This window comes from Elaeis guineensis, chromosome 12, assembly GCF_000442705.2.
Source record: "Elaeis guineensis isolate ETL-2024a chromosome 12, EG11, whole genome shotgun sequence".
Classification (NCBI taxonomy): Eukaryota; Viridiplantae; Streptophyta; class Magnoliopsida; order Arecales; family Arecaceae; genus Elaeis; species Elaeis guineensis.
Window position 1 is genome coordinate 85857047 of NC_026004.2, and position 21354 is coordinate 85878400.

At 37.0% G+C, this 21354-nt stretch overlaps 1 pseudogene; it reads right to left on the bottom strand.

Moving 5' to 3' along the window:
• LOC105033385 (lysine-specific demethylase JMJ13-like) overlaps nt 1-21354 on the bottom strand; it is an 86750-nt pseudogene that overhangs the window by 61103 nt on the left and 4293 nt on the right.

Here is a 21354-nt window from a genome sequence, read left to right on the forward strand (position 1 = left end):
AGCATGAAAAACTCCAAAAGAGGTCTTTTACCTCTTAGGTATGGTATTAATCTCTCCAAGACGATGTATCCTACCACACCTGAGGAAGTGCAGCACATGAGTAGGATTCATTATGCCTCAGTCATATAAAGCTTTATATATACCATGCTATGTACTCGACTTGATATTATCCTTACTATGAGTGTCACGAGTAGGTATCAGTCGAATTCAGACAAAGAGCACTGGATAGCTGTGAAGAATATCCTTAAGTACTTAAGGACTAAAGATTTGTTCTTGATCTTTAGAGGAGATTCTGAGTTGCGAATCGAGGGATATACTGACTCAGACTTCATGTCTGATCCTGATGATAGAAAGTCTACATCAGGATATGTGTTCGTTTGCAATGGTAGTGCAGTTAACTGGAAGAGTTCCAAGCAATCCATCATAATGGATTCGATCATGGAGGCTGAGTATGTCGCGCTGCTTCGGATGCTGCAAAGAAAGACTTCTAATTCAAAAAGTTCATCATGGAATTTGGGGTTATGACATCGGATGCCATACCACTTTACTGCGACAACAATGGAGCTATAGCACTTGCTAAGAAGCCGAGGTCTCATCAGAAATTAAAGCACATCGAGCGACGGTATCATATCATACACGACTAACTCGAAAAGAAATATGTCGAGGTGCGAAGAGTAGACTCCGCGGACAACATGGCAAACCCGCTGACTAAGCAGTTGAGCCAACCAAAAATGAAAATCCACCTTGAGAAGATGGGACTTAGATTTGTGACCAATTGACTTTAGTCCAAGTGGGAGATTGTTAGATGTATATCCTAAAAACCAATATGGCTGACACATTATAATAAATCTAAGATACGATTTTATACTTAATACATTGATTTAATCGATAAAAGGAGCAAATTTATTCTTCATTCAAATGTGATGCGTCCTTGAATCGCCCATGGAATTAGTTTTGATACATATTTTCAAAGAGTTGAGAATTAGAGATATGTATTTAATTCTTAAATGCTTCCGATCATAAGATCATCATGAAGACGGTGATCGATTCGGATAGACTGGCGCACAGATCGCTTCCTTCGAATAGATGGATCTCTAGTCTACAGTGTAGAGACCCTAGACGACGAGTGTGGATAGTTATTAGAGAACAACTAGTACTGAGCGTAACCATATGAGAGATCATTTGAATTTCTACTCGATCGTCAGTGATCATCTCGATGCTGTAGCTGTGTGATTGATCCTTCGACCTGAGATGGCACTGCTGCTTGCAGTGAGACTGCTAGAGTTTGATTGATATATTAACATGGATCTCAATGAACCCTTGTAGTAGATATTGACGACAGTTGGTCCACTGTAGGAGTAGGGTGTGCATCAAAATAGGATCTATCAACCTTGATAGAAAGGAGTAGTCCTATGAGATTTGAGAGGCTAAATCCGAGAATCTGTGGCCATAGTAGTGTGATTGATAGAAAAGAGTTTTCATAGAAGTCACAACTGAACTTGAACTAATCGAATCTATCATATGACTGATGTTGAGGTTTGACGATTTATCCATAACCTGCCATCTAGTCGGGATTAACGATAGAGAAACTGAATCACACGTTAACTATATCTAGAGGTTCATTTCAGTTCTACTGAGTTGCCACTACATACTGCTAGGTGTCACTGATGGATTGTGAGAGCTCACTAAGGTTATTCTACATCGACAATTCTTGATGAGTTAAAGTGGAATTATTCCGATCCATTGAAAAGAATTTCAATGATACTTTGATAGAGATCATTGCATATCACACTACCAGATAGAATTGAATCTATGGGATCACACAACAAAGAGATTAGACCTAGAATTAGTAATTGAGCTTATGAAGTGTCAATTGGGTTTAGAAAAATCCGATTGGGTTCAAGATAATCTTACTAGCACATGGTTGGACCCAGTTCCTCTTTCCATTTGGATTTCTTATTTGATAAGATAATTCAAACTTAATTACCTGCTAATAACCTAAATGAATTAGATTCATTAAACTCCAATTGTTGGGTGTCTAAGATTTTGGATCAAATGAATTAAGGATGCAAATCCCTTATTAATTTTCTTGATAGTTATTATAGGGCGCCATCTTGATTTGATCAAGTTGGCGCGTCCTATGATTAGAGAGCCTTTAGATTTCATATGGGCGTCCCTTGGGTGCAAAAGAGGATGTGAAATAATGGGTGCAAAGGCTCCAAGAGTTTTGGCATCTAATAGGATTCCTAATGTAAGTTGAATAACTTAAGTTATTAGGAAATCTAATGCAAGTAGAACTTATATTATGAGATTAATAGGATTCAATCCTCATGCCTATTTAAAGGAACCTCTCCTAAGGTTCCTAGAGCATCCAACCAGCACCCCACATGCCACAAAGGAGACCTCCCACACCCTCTCCTCTTCTTTTCTCTTCTCCCTTGGACGTCCAATGTTCTTCATCTTTAGGCGTCCCATCTTGTTCCACACCCAAGACTGTTGGGTATCTTTTGTTTGCTGGTTTTCACCTACTGGTAGCAGCACAAAGTAAGAGAAAAAAGCAAGAGAAGAAGCGAAGAAGAAGATCAAGAAAAGAGATCAAGTGTTGATCAAGATCCAGGCTTCGTTCAGATTCAACAGGTTGAATTTTTTTAAAGAAAAAAATTCAATTTGAAGAGGACTGTTTCAGACTGATCTCGAGTGGATATCCATAGAGACCAGACATTTGTGTGGCTAGAAGAAAACCTCTTCTCTTCCAGATCCAGATTTGAAGGGATTGCGAAACAGGTATGCGATTTGATCACAATCTGAATTTCAGTATATGTCAATTTCAGCACATGAACTAGATTCTTGTGGTTTTATGTTTTTATGCATGCATGATTCAGATTAAAAATATTTTAATCTTGTATTCCACTGCGGTATTTAGAAAATAAAATTTTGAAATACACATGCATGCCCCAAATCTCAAATTCTAATATCCTATCTCCTTAGTAAGATGACCATGTCACCTTTTACTGAAAAAGGTGAACGAGCCAATGATATTCTGAATCTGATACATACTGATGTATTGGATCTATGAACATGTTTGCTATAAATTTAGATTATTTGAAATGTTCAAACAGTTCCTTAATAAGGTAGAGAAGCAAACTGAAAAGAATATTGAAACTCTTTGGTCAGACCAAAAGAAGTATACATTTTCGATGAGTTTTTGACATATCTAGAAGAGAATCGAATTCTCACTTATTGGAATCGACTTTGTTAGACATAATTCGATCCATGATGGGATTTACAAGTTTGCCGGTCTCCTTTTAGAGTCATGCTCTTAAGACCACTTGTTATGTTCTGAACTGGATTCCAAATTAATCAATCACAATAACTCCATATGAGATATGGACTAGACGTAAGCCGATACTTTCTTACCTTAGGGTATAGGAGTATTTATTTTATGTCAAGCATTTGCAAACCAATTAGCTTGAATCCCGATCCTATATGTATTATTTTATAGGGGATATAACTTCTATCTTGTAAAGAACAAAAGTTGTTCAGCATTCGTTTTAGAAAAGAAGTACCTTGGTGAAGGAACTGATGTCTCTAATGTGAAACTTGTGAAGTTTAACAGGTAGAAGAACCGACACAATCTAGTGAACCCATGAAACCGGATTTGATTAAATCAAATTTGAAACCCATTGTAAAGGCACTATTAAGAAGATCTGATAGAGTACCACGTTCGTTGGATAGATACTTCGATTTTTAGTTTCGGGACGTGATCCTATTGAACTCGATGAGAACAACAAGGACCTGATCACCTATATGGATGCCATGCAGAGGTCCGACTCTGATTAGTGGTTTGGAGCCATAAAGTCCGAAATGGAGTCTATGAAGATCAATGGTGTATGGACACTCGTTGATCCACTCGAAAGGATAGAACCCATAGGGTGTAAGTGGATCTTCAATAGGATCAGAAGGTGCAGACGAGAAGGTGGAGACCTACAAGGCTCGTCTGGTTGCCTAAGGATATTATCAACATTATGGTATTGATCATAACGAGATATTTTTCTCCTGTGGCAATACTAAATATTTCGGAGTTGGAACATGCATTTTGATAAGTGATCAAAATAAATGGCTTCGTTAAGAACGAAGAAGAACCCTGCAAATATAAATGGGATTAATAGTTCTATGAGTATATTTCTTGTTTTGTATGTGAATGAAATTCTCTTAATTAAGAATGACATTCTTTACATTACAGGGAATAAAGGTTTTACTATTATCATTATTCTCCATAAAAGACTTGGAAAAAGCATCCCTCATCCTAGGGATGAAGATCTATAGAGATAGATCTAAGAAGCTGCTTAGGTTATCTCAGTTTACGTACATAAAGTGTTTATGAGTAAAATTTATTTTATCATGTACACCATGTATGAGATAGGATATGATATACTCACTAGGATAGTGAGTGGAAACCTATAAGATCCAAATGAAAATCACTGGTAGGTCATCCTTAAGTATTTTAGAAATACTAAGGATCATTGGCTCGATTATGGAGAATTTGACTTAAAACTTATAGAATTTGATTCTAATTTTTAGTGGGATATAATAATAGCAAAAACGTGTCGGAATACATCTTTATCCTAAATAATGGAGTAATCTACTAGAAAAGTTTCAAGCAGAACAATATAGCCAATTAAATTGTGAGATAAAATGCATTGCAGCATCTGATGCTTGCAACGAAGCTGTGATTGTACAGATTCACTAACAAACTAGGAGTGGCACCCTTTGATGATGGTTTCTGCTGTATTGTACAGCATCGGAGCCATAGCTCATATTAAGGAGTCGAAATCCCATTAGCTTACCAAGTATTTTGCATCGCTAATATCTTATTCGAAAAATATATTAAGGTGACGTTGAACTTTAGAAGATCGACGGAAAGAAAAATCTGACCAACCTATTTACTAAAACCTCAGTATCTAGGAGTTCTGAGATGATAAATCGAAGATGGATATATGATGCTACACTGATTGACTTTAGTCCAAGTGGGAGTTATTGAGAATTGTATCCTAAAACCAATCATTTGACGATTGTGCTAATTATAAATGTATATGAATTGATAAATAATAAAAGTTATTTGATTTTTTTCATCACAAAATTATATATTCTAACAAACTCCTGTATTGTGATGAAGTCCTTGGGATTACTTTGATCGATAAAAGAGGATTTATTGCATAGTCTTTAAACTAGTTCGCGACCAAACGATACGCTATTACTAGGACGATAGCGATATCAAGTATAGATCGTTGTGTGCCATATACGTTGGTTGTCCTCATAACCAAATGGTGTGGAAACACTGGTATGGCATGCAGATGAGATGTAGGAGTACATCGTCTGAATATGATCAACTACAGAGCACTCTACTCTCAAGAGTAGCCCGCAAAGGGTATGGATATAAGTGTCCTTCCGACCTAAGATCACCACAGTGACTTGCAAGCAACTTACTGTACTTTAATGTCAGACTATCTGAATTTCTAATTCAGTAATAGAAGATTTCTGGGTGCAGTCAAATACTTGTCAAGTTGGTACGTGAGTCAAGATGGGATTGATCCCTCCAAATTAGTAGAAGTTAATGTATTAATGTATTTCAATTTAGCAAAATCTGAGTCCGGATAATCCATGTGATGGATTTGAAAGATTGAAATATAATGTGGATGACTTATCGAAGATTGACAGTTAAATCCTAGGTCGTCCTTGAGCATTAGGGTCAAAAAGATAAATTATACGGTAACTATACGTCAGTAGATTTTTGAATGTTGCTTCGCCATTATTCGACCTATCCGAATGTCAGGTCCTATTGCTAGATGGTTACATCGATTGGTTCAGAAATTTAATCCTGTACTATCGGCTTAGGTTCAAACCTATGGGGTCATACTCAAAAAAAATTTCTGACAGATCATGTGACTGACAAACGATTGAGAATCGTTCAAAGGTTTAATCATCAATTCGATTAATAGTTAACCTTATGCAAAAGTTGCAATAAATTTATTCACTGAGTATTAATGAATTAATAGAGGATTAATTAGCAATTAGATTGCTGATTAGCTCAATTTGATTGAGTAAAGAGAATTGAATAAAATATAATTGAATTAAATTCAATTAGGTTCTCATAACCTAATCACTAAGGGAGAATTGTCCCTGATTTGATCAGGACTTGAGTTCAATCAATTCCTAATTTGATTGAAATTTGATTAAGGATTTATGAACCTAATTAGATTGGGTTTTATCTATTTATTTGGACTAAACCAGATATGATTTGATTTGGAGTCAAATAAAGAAACTAAGAGTCCATAAAAGAATGGACTCTTCCTTCCCTTGCGACACAACTTTTTATGCCAATTTTCTCCACACTGAAATGAGTTTTTGCATGAGATTTTTTCATGCAAAAGAGTCCTCCGCCATCCCTTTCTCATGTCCAAAAATGGATATTAATCTGGTCCATATGGTATGTTCAAATCTATAAGACCTTGTGCCCACTTATGTTATTCCTTTCTTTTGTGCGATCAAAAAGAAAAATTTTTCACCATGGGAAATCAGTTGGAGAATTGATTTACCATGAAAAATAATCTGAAAGGGCGTCATATATTTTGTTTTGGCATGAACTTGTGAGAAAGGGCGACAATGTATGGAAGAGTCCAGCATTTGCCATACCGTGCCGAACCGGCCGGTACACCCCGTATCGTATCAGACCGACGGAGAACTGGTACAATTCGGCCGATAAATTCGGTACACCGACGGTATGAAAGAAAAAAAAGAAAAGTGAGAAAGAGAGAGAAAGGAGGAGAGGGAGGTGGGAGCCGTCGGAGGCCGATGGTGGCCAGCTGTGGCTGCTAGAGGGCTTCCGAGCCCCATATCGCCCGATAGGACTTTCAAGAGAGTGAGAAAGAGAGAGCACTCAGGAGAGAGGGACCTACCGGACAGACGGCGCCTCCGTTGCGAAGCCCCCGATGGCCAGCGATCCGACGCCGACGACCTGAGGGCGATGGCGCGGGCGGAGCCCCTCCACAGTTCTGCCCCTTCTTTTTCGAAACAGACGGTCTGTTTCGATTTTTTGTTTTTGATTTTAAACTCATGAAGTCGGCAACTGCGTTGCCCACTTAATAAATTTTTTTATAAAAAAACAAAAATCTTGAAGTCGGCAAACTATTTGTCGGCTTCACTTAAAACTAACTTTTTTAAAAATCGTGATACGGACGATGCCCCTGTTTCACGCCCGTAGCGCCGCACGCGCAGACTGCACCCTCCAACGGCCACAACGGCCAGTCGGAGGCCGTCCGACGGCCCTACTGGCTCCTTCCCCTCCCTCTTTTTCTTTCTTCCTCCTCTCTCTATCTCTCTTCCTCTCTTTTTCTTCTTCTGATTCGGGTCGCCTTCATTGGTTCGGTACGGTACAAAATCATTCCGTCGATCGATCGAAATGGCCGACGGTATCAGTTCAGCATATCTTGGAAGAGTCCAAATATTGTTGGACTCTTCACCCTACCTCCTTACATGCCATATTTAAAGGGATTACGATTTTTTTTTGTGTGTGTAAGAGACCAGAGGAGCCTTTCACGATGAGAAGCCTTTGGGGTGTGAGTTCATAATGTGAAAGAAGAGTCTTTTTCTCTTGGGTGAGCGCAAGATCTAAAAATCCTAAGGTTTGGACCAAGGGTTTGGGAAGAGAAAAAAATAAGAGAAAAAATTGTTTCTCCTCCATCTTTCACATCCTCATCTCCTCCAGATGTTCATCTTTAACCTCCGAAAGATTCGAGAGATTTGAAGAAAGGATCCAGATCGGCCAAGAAGAAGGTCTTCGTACGAGCTAGCACTTTCGAGAAGACCGATCAGATCAGAGCTTCGAGTGGACCTTCCGTAGAGACCGGACACGTGCAACTGCGAGCAACCAGCAAGAATCTTTTTCACCATATCTCTCAGCAGCGGCGATCGTCGACCCGTGCTCAGGTATCGAGTTTTAAACTCAGATTAGAAGTAGATCTGATCTACTGCTTACATCCATGCATGTAGATTTTATCTTTTATGTTTTTCAGATTTTATATGCAATATATCATGTCATAGATCTCAGAATAGCTTGATTTGATGATTAGATCATATGCATATTAGGTTAATATGATTAATTTATTTACTTTCTGCTGCAATTTATTCTAAAAATTTTTGAAATACATGCATGAAATTGCCTACGTTTTCCAATAGTATTCACCACTGGTACTACATTAGCTGGTTGGGGTGCGACCGTAGCCGTCACTGTAGGTGTCACTGCCGGCGGTACAATATAAAATTGCTGTATTGCCTGCACAGTAGTAGTCAAGATTTGAACTTGCTAGAACAATAATTGAAACTATTTCGCACTGACAGTCGCCATCTATGGGAGAGTTGGTTGTTGGACTTTCGACTGCGGCTGCGTCGGAACTTGCTCGACCGTCACATTTTCCACTGACTGAGAAGTGGTAGTGGTATCGGAGCTTTGGATGGACCCTCTTCACGGTGCCATAATCATCACTTGGTGCTCCTCAAAGTTGGATCAGGGCCCTTCCTCTAGCATTAATCTGTTGGTGCTGAAATCTGGACCATAGTTAAAAACTGCTGGAGTGGTGGTGCATCCTCCTGAAAAAAATCTGTAAGCAAGTCCTGATCAAAGTTGGCTCCGATGGGGATCCTCCGACGCTCAAGTCAAATCACAGAGAGACAGAAGAAGAGTGTAGAAGATTATGGTTACATACCTTGGGAGGTCTCCTGTAGGTTCTTTTGTAGGTCAAAGCTGTGTAACCGTCTAAAGAGATTATGGGGCAATTCAGGCGTGACGTGGTGAAACTCCTGATCGAGATTGATGGGATTATTATTGCACCTACCTTTCCAATCCTGAGATCAACTGAAAGCCGTGGGTGCTTTTAAATTTTGAAATAAGATGCAGGTGGGATCGATCCTGTCTCTTTAATTGAGAGTTCGGTCTAATTGATAGAAGCTAGTGCTAAGGAGAAGAAATGGCTAAGTTGAAACTTTTCCGATGAGGTGAAGTCTGATGGGGACTGATGTATGCTTACGGCCGAAGTCAGAACTCGGCATGCTCAGGTATTCCATCATCTGCCATCTGTGTTAGAGGCCAATTGCCATGGGGATAGGAGTAAATAATTTGATGCTGAAGTCATACATGGCCGATCCTAAGAATTTCGCTCATGACGATGGTTTAGACCGCAAGATCACAAACCGAAGCTAAAATTGGATTACATCACCATGCTTAACAGCCCATATCTTGCTACTGGCTCATATCTTCGGCCCAAGGAAGAAATATCCCCCCTACACATTAAATTAATGAAAGCAGGAGCTTGAGGATCAGCATAAGATAAAGAACTATAATAAGTTAACGGGTTACAACTTGAGAAACAGTAATCTGATGCAGAACTCGGACACAATAGCTATGCAACATGCTTCATTTTTCAATAAAAAAATATCTAAAATCCACATGATGGCAACAAGTTAGTTATCTACTCCAAAACATATGATCCATTAGATTAGTTGTACATCCCCCAAGTAAAAATATAAAAGGAAGATTTGAACCTAACATCACACCATGCACAATATTATTTCCATCCCAGTAACGTTGTGTAAAAATCACAAAGGTGACAGAACCCACCATGCGCATGTACAATTGGACTCCTATGATCATTATGGGAAGGATGCATTGCCTACCCACACAGCATTCATATATACTTTTTTGTGGTTTCAGTAAATATCCCCTACATATGGATGGAAGCTACGGTTGCCCTATGTATCACGACGGTCAAAATTTTAGATAGTCATGCAAAACATCCCATGAGTTTACTAAGCATAAAAAATGAAATAACCTGCCCAAAGAACACAAACAAATAAAAAGAAGAAGAAGAAGAAAGAATCAGACTCCTGGAAGGAGTCTGACTTCTTTGATTCTGGTGGAAGGAAATAGAACTCCATTTTTGACTCAATTAACCTCAGATTTAGCCTATAAATAGGGATCCCTTGTTCCTCCTTGATTCCCACCACAGATTTGCTCAAAAATCACCGCCGATTTTAAGATTTTCCATCGAGCCTTTTCTTGAGAGATTCCGTCGGAGAGATCGTCAAATCTCTCGCCGTGGGCATCGCCAAACTAAGGTAATGCCTTCTCCCTTCTCCTCCTTGTCTAGACTCGCCGTCGTCGGATTTATCATATAAGCTGCCGGATTCGTTGTGAACATGATTTCCTGTCTTTAGATTTTCCTCTTGATTTCTTCCTCTACTTTTCTGACCACCGGCGGCTATGGCTGCTATCGAGGTCGCGTCTCAGTCGACGTCAAGTTCCACCATCAACCATTAGGCCAAGTTCCTCGGCCATGGCCGGATAAAAAGGGAGAAGAACAGGGTTTTCAGAAGAGGAAGTAAAAAAAAGGGAAGACGTGAGCAAAACCAAAGAAAGAACAAAAAAAAGGGAAAAAGGAAAGAAAAGGAAAAGAAAAGAAAAAGAAAAATAAAGCAGAGAGAAAATTTTCTCTCTCCTCTTTCAACCTTCTCTCTCTACTTTCTCTCTCTACAAATTTCTCTCAATTTTCTCTCTTTAAAAATTCTCTCTCTAAATTTCTTCTCTCTTTTCATGGATTTTTCTCTCTCTAGGAGTCTTATAGACCAATGGAGGGTTCATGTGCTTAGAAAAATCTGGATCAATTGATTGATCCTAGAAAGGGGTTCTGGATTTATGATATTAGGTCGTTTATCCATAATTTTTTCACATAATTTTTATATTTGACTCTGATCACATAGAGATGCCATTATTTATACAAAAAGGTATCGAGCGAAATATCTGATTCTGAGTTTGTAGATCAAGGAGTTCATTAATTTTTATATTTGGATCAATCATCAATAGAGGCAAAAATCTCTGTACATAATCACCATTATGTATGCTATTTTATCATTGGTTTTGCATCGTTGAATTCATGCTAATAGATTTGCTATGTTTGAGACATTATTATTTTTTGATATGATTTTTCAGCATAAGTATGTTATGTCAATATATATATATATATATATATATATCAGTGATTGATGGCGTGATTATATGGATATGATATACTTATCTTGAACACACTAAAAACTGAAATTAATTGATGAAATCAACATGTAATAATCGGATGGAAAGAATATGGTTTGGACTAGCATTGTCATGTGGAATTGCTTCCACAAGCTTATATGTGGGAATTCAATCCGAGAAAGATCGAGGAATAGCCGGCCAAGAGCTTATACCTGAGACAGCCCCTACGGGCTTATGCGTGGGAATGTGATTCAAGAAAAATCATGAAGAAATTGATCCGAGAAAGATCATAAAAAGTTGATCCGAGGAAGATCATAGAAAATCAATCCAAATAAAGATCATCGCATGGTCTTGGTTAGTCTAAAATCGAAAAGAAAGATTAAGCAAACTGGATATATGATAAGAGAAACAGGTGACAAGATATAAAACTAATGCTGAATAAAAAATTTTACTTGTTGACATGTGGTGATGCATTTTTTTGACAAAACAGATATTGACATATATTTATATGGATGTTTGCATTATTTTAGATATTTGATATAAGATTTTATACGTATTGCTATTTTTAAATGATATTATCATATTGGTGTGAATGTGTGGAGTTTCTTATTGGACTGTAAAGCTCACCACCCCTCTTTTTTCTCTTTTTTTTTTCAGAGTTGTAGGATTCTTATGGTAGGCTACGGTTTGACGTCACAGATGAACGGATGATTAGATAGTGTTCTTGATATCCAACTGGATGATAAAAGGAATTAAATTTGTACTCATGTAAATTTTATGAATTATTATAAAAGTAAATCATTATTATTTATCGATATTAAGATGTTGTAACAAATTATAAGGCCTTGCATATTCCTTAAGATTTTGCCCTACGGAATGTATGGCCATCACGTATCCGACCCAGGCACTGGGTTCGAGATGTGACAGAGTGGTATCAAAGCTTAGGTTTAAGGTCATTAGGGGCTGTTATATAAGTGACTAGGATACGACATAAACAATATCAAAACTTTAGGTTATGATTAATAAAGTGTAACAAAATGATATCAATGTTTAAGTTTATGATCTTTAGAGACTGTGATTTAAGGAGCATTTGAGCATAAGGTTATGATTACTAGGGATGTAACAGAATAATGTTAGACTTTAAGGTTATGATCTCTAGGGATTGTAACTTAAGGAATATTAAAACATGAAGTTATGATCACTAGGGATATGATAGTAATGGAAAGAATTCAAAGTTTGGATTTTGGATCAGTAAGTATTGTGATAAAATTTATGCATAAGTGGCATATGATGTCTATAACAGAATTGATAGTCATATCTTTGATTTCAAAAAGTAAGATTCCACCTAAGTGTAAGAGGAGTTGATATTTGATCATAGGATGTTGCACTGATAAGTTATGTTGTGTTGTATGTACCTAATCAATTATTCTTTAGATGATTTTGGAATTTTAAACTTGATATGGGTGATGATCATGATGACTTTTCTAATTCTGATGTTAATTGTTTGATCATTACAATTTTGGGCTTATCAAAAGCAAGTTTATTTAGGATGACCCCTAAGAAAGAATTGTATTGTATGAGAGATGAATATTGTTTGAATATTGAACCTATAAGAGGATCATATATGAAACTTGCATATAAACAAAAAATACATTGGTTCTATTGGTGGTTTTGATTTTATTGTGATAGCATGACATAAATAAAATCAAAACTTACGATTATGATTACTAGGGATTGTAATAGAAGTGATTTATAAGGTTTGAATTTCGATGGATAATTTGCATCTTGGATTGTAAATCAAGAAATTGATAATCTATAATTTTATTGGTTTAAAAATTATTTAGCAAATTTGAAAAATTAGATGGATCTAGATCAGAGCGTGCAGCGAAAGCATAGTAGTTTAAGCCATTTAAATTTGATCGAAAAGATTGGTTCTAATTCGGAGGATATTATGATAGAGGATTGGAATTTCTTTTTAAATGAAAAGACTATTTATGAGCTCGAGGATAAGATAAGAATCTTGTATCCTTAAGGTTATCAACTTTGCAATATGCTAATTTTGAGGACGAAATTATTTTTAAGGGGGAGAAAATGTAATAACCTACCTGAAGAGCAAAAAAAAAGAAGAAGAAGAAGAAAGAATCAGAATCTTGGAAGGAGTCTGACTTCTTTGATTCTGGTGGAAGGAGAGAAATAGAACTCCATTTTTGACTCGATTAACCTCAAATTTAGCCTATAAATAGGGATCCCTTGTTCCTCCTTGATTCCCACCACAAATTTGCTCAAAAATCACTGCTAATTTTAAGATTTTCCATTGAGCCTTTACTTGAGAGATTCTGTCGGAGAGATCGTCGGATCTCTCACTATGGGCATCGCCAAACTAAGGTAATGCCTTCTCCCTTCTCCTCCCTTTCTAGCCTCACCGTCATCGGATTTAGCCCTATAAGCCGTCGGATTCATTGTGAACATGAACCCCCCTATCCTTAGATTTTCCTCTTGATTTCTTCTTCTATTTTTCTGACCATCGGTGGCTATGGCCGCTGTCAAGGTCGCATCTCAATCGGCATCGAGTTCTGCCATCGGCCATTAGGCTAAGTTCCTCAGCCATGGCTGGATAAAAAGGGAGAAGAACAGGGGTTTCGGGGACCTTGTTTTCAAGAAAAAGAAGAAGAAAAAAAAAAGGGAAGAAATGAGCAAAACCAAAGAAAGAAAAAAAAAGGGAAAAAGGAAAGAAAAGGAAAAGAAAAGAAAAGAAAGAAAAAAGAAAAAAAAAAGTAGAGAAAAAGTTTTCTCTCTCTTTCCTCTCTCCTCCTTCTACCTTCTCTATACAAATTTCTCTCTATACAAATTTCTCTCTCTACAAATTTCTCTCTCTATTTCTCTCTCTAAAAATTTTCTCTCTCTAGATTTTTTCTCTTTTCATGAATTTTTCTCTCTGTAGAAGTCTTATGGACCAATGGAGGGTTTAAGTACTTAGATAAATCCAGATCAATTGATTGATCCTAGAAGGGGGTACTGGATTTATGATATTAGGTCGTTTATCCATAATTTTCTTACATAATTTTTATATTTGACTCTGATCATGTAGAGATGCAATTGTTTATGCAAGAAGATATCAAGTGAAATATCTGATTGAGTTCGTAGATCGAGGAGTTCATCGATTTATGTATTTGGATTAATCATTAATTAACAGAGGTAAGAATCTCTGTACATAATCATCATTATGTATGCTAATTTACCGTTGGACTTGTATCGTTGGTTTTGCATCGTTGAATTCATATTGATAGATTTGCAATGTTTGAGACACTATTATTTCTTGGTATGATTTTTCAGCATGAATATATTATGTCAATATATATATATCAACGATTGATAGCATGATTATATGGATATGATATACTTATCTTGATCGCATTGAAAACTAGAATTGATTGATGAAATCAACATGTAATAATCGGATAGAAAGAATATGGTTTGGACTAGCCTCGTCATATGGAACAGCCTCTGCGAGCTTATATGTGAGAATTTGATTCGATAAAGATCGAAGAACAACTGGCCAGGAGCTTATTCCTGGGACAGCCGCCATGGGCTTATGCATGAAAATGTGATCCGAGAAAGATCATAAAAAGTTAATCCGAGGAAGATCATAGAAAATTGATCCGAATAAAGATCATGGCATGATCTTAGTTAGTCCAAAGTCGAAAAAAAAAAGATTAAGCAAACTAGATATGTGATAAGGGTAACAGATGATAAGATATAAAACTAATGCTGAATGAAAAGTTTTACTTGTTGACATGTAGTGATGCATTTTTTTGACAAGACAAATAATTGACATATGTTTATACGGATGTTTGCATTTGGATATTTGATATAAGATGTTATGCTTGTTACTATTTTCAAATTATATTATCATATTAGTGTGGATGTGTAGAGATTCTTACTGGACTGTAAAGCTCATCACACCTCTTCTTCCTCTTTTCTTTTTCAGAGTTGCAGGATGCTTATGGTAGGCTATGGTTTGGGGTTACAGATAAGCGGATGAATAAATAGAGTGTTCTTGATATCTAGTTAGATGATAGAAGGAATTGAATTTGTACTTATATAAATTTTATGAATTGTTATAAAAGTAATCATTATTATTTATGGATATTGAGATATTATAACAAATTAAAAGACCTTGTATATTCTTTAGGATTTTGCCCTAAGAAGTGTGCGCCCATCACGTATCCGATCTAGATACTGGGTTCGGGGTGTGACATATAACAAAGTCAATTTTTAGTTATTCAACATCATTGTTTTGCTAAGATGCTCGCTCTGTCATACGTTTCAAGTTGCTTGTTTCCCCCAGTCATAAGCTATCAAGATTTAGCATTTCCTAGCAAACATCATTTGGTGAGAGAAAGGTATTTTGTGATTGCATAACTGCTCCTAAATATTGTACTTAAGATGTCCCCAGAGTTCTTTTACGATCTTATGCAGTATTATAACTAGAATCATGTGACCTTATCATTGTTGTTCAGATAAAGAGAATGATTGCCAGCTCTTGTTTGCTTTGTAAAAATAACGATAAGAGTGAAAGTGGTCCAAAAGAAGACAATGCTATAATATACCTGCTTTTCAGGAAGTCTTGGGCTGATCATGTCGCTTTCTGTTTTCTGTACTAAAGCTCACAGTTGACCTGCATTTGACTCGGAATATTTCCGAATCAGAATCATCACTGTCATGCGTGACCAAAGTAAAACTTGAATCAGACTGATAGGCAGCTCTACATTTGTTGGGAGGTGGAATTAGTTGGATGGGTCCAGAAGCACTGTGTGAGACATTTCTGGAACACTTAGTTGAGACTAATTTACCTCTGTTAGAATTTGTGAATCCCTACACAAAGAGATGAAAAATTAATTTTCAGAAAAAATCAAGATTACCAGGATATTAACATATCTCTCCAAATAAATAAAAAAGTCTAATACCTTGTGAAAAAACTGAAGAAAATGCAAATGAATGACCAACTACTGTCTTCTTAGATTATTGTACAGGAAGCCATGAAGTAATTCTTGAGATGATGACAAGTTTGATACTGCTGCAGCAGAAGGCATTGAATCAACTGCATCATAATTGAGGCATTCCCTTTGTAAAGCACAATCTAAACCTTGTGAATGGATCTCTGGTTGTTCCTCATTTCCATTACTTGCTATGAATTATATGCTGCAATATGGCTCATATCCATCTCCTTCAGTAGAAAGGAAAAACTTTGGTTGCAGACACTGGTTATCTTTTACTTGTTTCTGAAACTCTCCTAATATTCCATCTTCCGGCTCAAACTTCTGGGATACAGCCTCCAATTCCAAAAGGTCCATCCTCAAAAAGAAAACACGATTGCGACCACAGGAACAGCTTTTTATCTCTTTCTCTGTCATTTAAAAACATGAAATAATCAAATCACTCATAAAATCATTTACATACAAAAGAGAACTCCTAAAGAAAGGATTATTCTAATCTATACCATGGTAAATGCAGATATGCTGGGAATTTCAATTGCACTTGACATGAGATATATAGCAGTCACGTTGGCGAAGGCTGCAGGGTACTGTCCCAGGAACATCTAGAGAATAATGCATGCAAGCTCCTAATTTCATCAGAAACCAGCGAGCAAAGTGCTGGGTTCGTATTAATTGCGCAAAGGGAACCTTGACACAGTGTTGAGAGGGCAATTCTTTAACTAATGGAGCAGGATTTGTGGCATCAAGATTTGATGATCTCTTATCAAGAAGCATTGCTTCCTTGCATAGGAGCTCCTCATATGGAGGTAATGGTCTCCTGCTAAGCAGTGCATATCGCTGGCTAGCCACAGACCCAAATGGAAACCAATCGCCAATAGCAAAGTTCACTGCCTCCGCACAATTGAAGCCTAAAGTTTAACCAAAAGAACAGTAAGTTAGAACAATTTGCAAGTACTAATATGACCACTTGATGCATTTGCATAACTTTAATTTGTTGCATGAAACAACAATGAATATGAAAATAATATCTCACCATGACTAAAACCAGCATGATATGCTCGAGGAAAGGTTATAATAAACTCTCCAGGTCTCTGTACAGCTCTATAAACAGGAATATCATGCTCTAACAATATATTGGGCAGAAAAATTGTTGCCTTTCCAAAAAGCGTGTCAAATATTGCATCATCTCCATCAGTAGATAAGATCTCATGGGCATACGCATGCTTCTGAACCACTTTTTCAAAGTTAGAAGCAGCATGACCTGGAACCCCGTACCAAGTTTTAGATGCTCTTTTTCAAAGTTAGAAGCAGCATGAACTGGAACCCCGTACCAAGTTTTAGATGCTCCACAATGATGGTAGCTGATGCTGCAAAAGAATGGTTAAAAATAAAGTTATTCATCTCACAACATAAAGGGAAGATAAGAAATGATGACTAAGATTCTATAGGTAATTCTTCATACCTATACAGATAGTGATCTTCCACATGCCAAGCAAACATACTAAAGAGCATACCAATGTACAGCATGGGATCTGTTACACCCTGTAATGAATCACAAAATTTAAAGAAGAGACTTGGAACATGGAGTGATTATTTTCATCGAGTCCTCAAAAGTTTATAATGATCATTTGCCTACCGGGATAGCTTCCCCCAGCAGTCGCAATACAGAGTTGGGAAGTCGAGAAAACCTATGAAAACACTCATAAAAAAATAATAATCATTAAATAGCAAAACAACCTCTTCGTGAATGTGCAAAAAACTGCCATGTTGGATTAAGTGTAAAGTAGAAGATAGATCTGTGTGAATCAATTGGACATCCTGAAACAATCTACTCAGAAATTAGGCCACGGTTGGTATTTTGTTCCATTTTATTTCGGCTGAAAAAGAAATGCTCGTCTTAATTATGGATTGAGGTATCCCATGCCAGTAGCTTGATGGCCTATCACTCAATCGTGCATTCCATATCTTGCCAAACATTGCTTGGCATGCACTGGCATGGCTGCATGCCAAGAACTACCAAACAATCAGTAATGCACTCGTGTACCAGAAGGCACTGGCGCAGACTTTACCATGAAATATTGTGTTTGTAGCCTGGCACTACAATTCATGATCTGAATGTTCCATAACATACAGAAAATTGGAAAATATCAAACCAGAAAATTTTGGAAAAAAAAATAACAAAATTTTAAGGTCTACACCACATCTACAATACACTCTACAGGTCATTTTCTAAACATCATAAAAATACTTCAATTAAATGCATCATAACTCATCTTATTCAAAAACAAACAAAAGACAGAGTACCTTATCATAATCAGTGAATAACTATAACTAAGGCAATTGATGGCAAATTGGTTTTCAAAGCTTCACTGTCTATCTAAACAATTTTTAGATAACATAATGTATCTCAGATAAGAGTGCTTTGATTTGCAGAACAACATGCTAGAACATAAGCAAAATGAGCATATACCCATTTCAGCTTTCTCATTTTGTCATATCTGGTAAAGGTTGACATATATCCTCTCAGCCTACTTTCACATTAACTGATCTTGAATCCCTCCTGAAATAGGTTTTGTCTTCGTCTAGTGCTTCTCCCACTACCTTGTCTATTATGACTCCAAGTACACCTTCATGGCTCTTTGACATAGGTTCCCATAATCATATGACTTCTGATCCCTCTCTCCTCTTTTCTAAAATATTCAATCCATCTACACCAACTATTCACACTACAGACGAATCTCATATGCATGTTAGCCCAGTTGGTCATGTTTCCACACCTCATCTAATACTTCCCAATACATATTTAGTTCCCAAATTAATCTTAAATCTTTTCTTTGTGGCTCAATTATGTGAACTTGGTTTTGCCTACATTTCTCTTTCAATGGTTGTCTGGTGCAGGATGCTTAGATGGGACAGATTCTTAGGACAAGCCGTAAAGTGGGATGCTTATTTGAGCTCACCTCCCTCCATCTTCCACCTTAATTTGTGCATACTCATCAAGTTATTTCTGCAGCTACCACCTCATCTTGTCTTCATCTCTGGCACCTTCGCTTATGTCATGCTTCTCTTAGTAAACTTCGTCCACTCGTATCTAGCAGTTTGTTAGGATCTATCCATAATGAGTCTTTTGACTGTTTACATTGTCAACTTGCAAAACAACTAGCATTATCTTTTAATAAAAGTGACTTTATTTGTCATGCATCATTTGACTTGATTCATTCCGATATCTGGGATCCCTCACCAACTCCAACCATGGGTGACTCTAGATATTTTGTTCTATTTATTAATGACTACTCGCATTTTATCTGGATTTACTTTATGAAACATAGATCTGAGTTGTCTAGAATTTATATTAACTTTGCTATAATGGTGAAGACTCAATTTTCTAAAGTTATCAAAATTCTGCGAACTGATAATGCTATGGAATACAAAGACTATAGTCTTATCCATTTTTTTCAGTAGCAAAGCACCCTTATCCAATGATCCTGCCCTAGAACCTGCCAACAAAATGGACGTACTGAGCGAAAGCATAGACATATTCTAGATTCAGTTTGTGCCTTACTCTTATTTGCCTCATGTCCTGAACGTTTCTAAGTGAAGTTGGTCTCACTGTTGTCTTCACTATTAACCATGTTCCTTCTCCAGTCACTCATAATATGTCTCCTTTTGAACAATTGTATGGTACTTCTCCTACCTATAATACTCTCAGAGTCTTTTGAACAATTGTATGGAACCCACGGTGTCTTCATCAAAATCTATATCGCCTGTGGATACTGCATATAATTCTTCTGAGTCCTCCATCCCTCCATTGATACATCTCTTTGTCGCTCCACAAGGGTAAGAAAACCCCTGCCAAACTTCATGATTATCATTGTTTCTCTACTCTTATTTCTTTACACGAACCGCGCTCTTATTGTGAGGCTAGTATTGATCCTCTTGACAGCAAGCAATGACAGATGAGATACAGACTTTAGAGAAAATGCATACCTGGGACTTAGTTGACCTCCCACTTGGGAAGGCCTCTCTATTGGGTACAAGTGAGTCTATAAGATTAAAACCCACTCAGATGGATCTATAGAAACATATAAAACCCGTCTAGCTGCAAAGGGTTTTACTCAAGAATATAGAATTGACTATGAAGAGACGTTTGCCCCGATTGCCAAACTTATCTTTATTCGAAGCCTTCTAGGTATTGCTACTATTAAATAGTGAAAATTATTTCAGATGGATGTTAAAAATGTATTTTCTTAATAGTGACCTTCAAGAAGAAGTTTATATGCAACCTCCCCCTAGCTACTTACATCCTCCTCAGAAGGTTTGCCATCTTCGTCGAGCGTTATATGGTTTCAAACAAGCACCTCGTGCTTGGTTTGTAAAATTCAGTAGTACAATTGGACATCTTGATTTCTCTTCTAGCCCCCATAACTCGGCACTCTTTGTCGATAAAACTAATAAAGGCATCGTTCTTCTCCTACTTTACGTTGATGACATGATCATTACAGGAGATGATATTGTCAGTATTTTTGATCTCAAAGAATATCTCAGTCAGCAATTTAAAATGAAAGATTTGGACCCTCTCGATTATTTTCTTAGTCTTGAGATCTCTTCTACCTCTGATGGATATCATCTATCTCAAGCCAAGTATGCTTCAGCCTTACTTTCTCGAGCTGGCCTATCAGACAATAAGACTGCCTTGACTCCTCTTGAACCTAATGCACATCTCACTCTTATGGATGGCACACCACTTGATGATCGAACACTTTATCATCAATTGGTTGGAAGCTTGGTTTATCTTACAGTTACTCGAGCTGATATTGCCCATGCGAATCATTTGGTTAGTCAATTTATGACTACTCGATTCACCCATTTCACTACTGTTCTCCATATTTTATGCTATGTAAAAGGCACTCTATTTCATGGTCTTCACTTTTCTTCGAGCTCTAATCTTGAGTTGACTGGTTATTGTGATGCTGACTGGGCTGGTGATCCTATTGATCATCATTCCATCATTGGCTATTATTTCTTTCTTTGTGATTCTCTGATTTCCTGATGTAGCAAGAAATAAACTATTATAACTTGATCCAGTACAGAGGCAGAATATTGATTCCTTACCGATGCTACTTCTGAACTACTTTGGCTACACTGGTTACTTGAAGATATAAGTATTTCTTATTCTTCTATCATGACTCTCTATTGTGATAATAGAAGTACAATTTAGATTGCTCATAATGATGTTTTTCATAAGAGAACCAAACACATTGAAAATGATTGTCACTT